The following is a 2,500-nucleotide window of genomic DNA, read 5'->3' on the forward strand; positions in this document are numbered from 1 at the left end:
ATGTGCGTGTGAGTGTGTATATAAATTCCTGCCGCTCCCCCCATACGTGGGCTATAAGAACCACCTACGCCATCTTGGCGTTTCAGCTTTCCCTTCTTCCTCCCTCTCTTTCTTCTCTTTCTCTTGTTCCTCCTCCTCTTCCTTTTCTTTCTCTTCTTCCTCCTCCTCTTCCTTTTCTTTCTCCTCCTCCTCCTCCACTTCCTTCTCTTTCTCTTCTTCCTCCTCCTCTTTCTTCTCTTTCTCCTCCTCCTCTTCCTCTTCCTTCTCTTTCTCTTCTTCCTCCTCCTCTTCCTTCTCTTTCTTCTTCCCTCCTCCTCTTCCTTTTCTTTCTGTTCTTCCTCCTCCTCCTCTCCTCCTCCTCCTCTTCCTCTTCCTCTTCCTCTTCCTCCTCCTCCTCTTCCTCTCCTCTTCCTCCTCCCTCCTCTTCCTCTTCCTCTTCCTCCTCCTCCTCCTCCTCCTCCTCCTCCTCTCCTCCTCCTCTTCCTCCTCCTCCTCCTGCTCCTCCTCCTCCTCTTCCTGCTCTTCCTCATCGATGTGGTATTGATAGTCATGATATTGATAAGGGCCGTTTAGAAATTCCTCGATATGTATGTGAGTGTGTGTGGTGGTGTGTGTGTGTGTGTGTGTGTGTGTGTGTGTGTGTGTGTGTGTGTGTGTGTGTGTTTTTGTGTGTGTGTGTGTGTGTGTGTGTGTGTGTGTGTGTGTGTGTGTGTGTGTGTGTGTGTGTGTGTGTGTGTGTGTGTGTGTGTGTTCGCGTGCGCGTGTGTGTATATGTGTATGTGTTTATGATACTGGAAGGGAAAAAATAAAAGCTTCTGAGTTACGTGAGGAAGCGAGAAGAACGTGGGCGGTGGAGGGAGAGGGAAACGGCAAAAGAAGAGGAAGGGGAAGGAGGGAGAACAAGAGAGGGCATGAGGATAGGGAACAAGAAAGAGAAAGGAGAATGGAGGATAGGAGAGAGGAGAGAATGAACGAGAAAAAAAGAAAGGGTTGCGAAGGCGAGTCTGTGATAAGTAAATGGAAAGAGAGGGAAAGAGAGAGGAATGAGAAAGAGAAAGAGGAAGAGAGAGAAAGAGAAAGAGAAAGAGAAAGAGAAAGAGAAAGAGAAAGAGAAAGAGAAAGAGGAAGAGAGAGAGAGAGAGAGAGAGAGAGAGAGAGAGAGAGAGAGAGAGAGAGAGAGAGAGAGAGAGAGAGAGAGAGAGTTAAAACGGGAAAACCGAAGAAAGGAGAGGAGTGAAAAGAGGGCTTGAAGAGGTGTGTGCCTCGATCCTCCTTCCCATCATATTCAAATCCGTTTAGATGAAAGAGAGAGAATCCCCTGCTGTCTTCTCATGTGTCGATCCTCTTCGATTTTTTTTTTTATGACGCATCCAATCCTCTTTAAATTTATCATCACACGTACTCCGAATGGTGATCTGAGAGGCTGAAAGGCCGGTGCATTTTTTGTGGTTTGGGTGCATAGTCAGCAAATATTGTCTATATTATATTAGAAACACTATCGTTTTAAATCATTTATTTTATTATTTTTTCCACCAATCACTTAAAACTGAATCTTGTCAGAATCAGCAAATCGCCATCAGGTACTGATTTATAAATCTTACAGACAGCCAGAGCGATTATAAATATTTTAAAGGAAATTGTTTTACCCAAGAAATATCGTCCTTCTTAGGAAACGCTGCAAAATAACTTACACTTTCCTATTCTTAATTAATTAACATTTCTACCCCAACTCTTCCATTTCTGCTTGGTAGGAGTCATTGCAACTTTTTTTTCATTAGCTTCTCGTATTATACACAGCTAATTAATTTCGCTGCCCTCGCTGAAAAAAACAATATGAGAGAGAGAGAGAGAGAGAGAGAGAGAGAGAGAGAGAGAGAGAGAGAGAGAGAGAGAGAGAGAGAGAGAGAGAGAGAGAGAGAGAGAGAGAGAGAGAGAGAGAGAGAGAGAGAGAGAGAGAGAGAGAGAGAGAGAGAGAGGAGAGAGAGAAGATGAGATAGATAGATAGATAGATAGATAGATAGACAGATAGATAGATAGATAGATAGATAGATAGATCGATAGATAGATAGATAGATAGAAAGATTGCGCGAGAGAGGGAGAGAGAGAGAGAAAGTTAGATAGATAGATAGATAGATAGATAGAGAGAGAGAGAGAGAGAGAGAGAGAGAGAGAAGCAGGCAGGCAAAGATTCCTATTACTGTTCTCAAGTTTTTTTATTTATTTATTAACCAAAAGTGATGACGTCTGTCTGTGTGATGCGCACCACGGCGTTATAGACGAGACATCATATCATTTGATAAGAAAGAATGATCATAATCACAATATTTTTCTTTTTCTTTTTTTATTTATTTTTTCTTTGTTTCCCTTTTTTTTTTTTTTTTTTTTTTTTTTTTTTTTTTCTTTTTTTTCTTTTTTAGACGAAAGGAAGTATCAAGAAAGATTGACAATATTTGCAGTCTGTCAGAAATGCCACCAGAATAAAATCCTTCACTGTCTCATT

General features: G+C 41.8%; 1 pseudogene; it reads left to right on the top strand.

The window, feature by feature from the left end:
• The window catches only part of LOC119571923, an 18,057-nt pseudogene that overhangs the window by 8,325 nt on the left and 7,232 nt on the right, over positions 1-2,500 (top strand).

This window comes from Penaeus monodon, chromosome 1, assembly GCF_015228065.2.
Source record: "Penaeus monodon isolate SGIC_2016 chromosome 1, NSTDA_Pmon_1, whole genome shotgun sequence".
Classification (NCBI taxonomy): Eukaryota; Metazoa; Arthropoda; class Malacostraca; order Decapoda; family Penaeidae; genus Penaeus; species Penaeus monodon.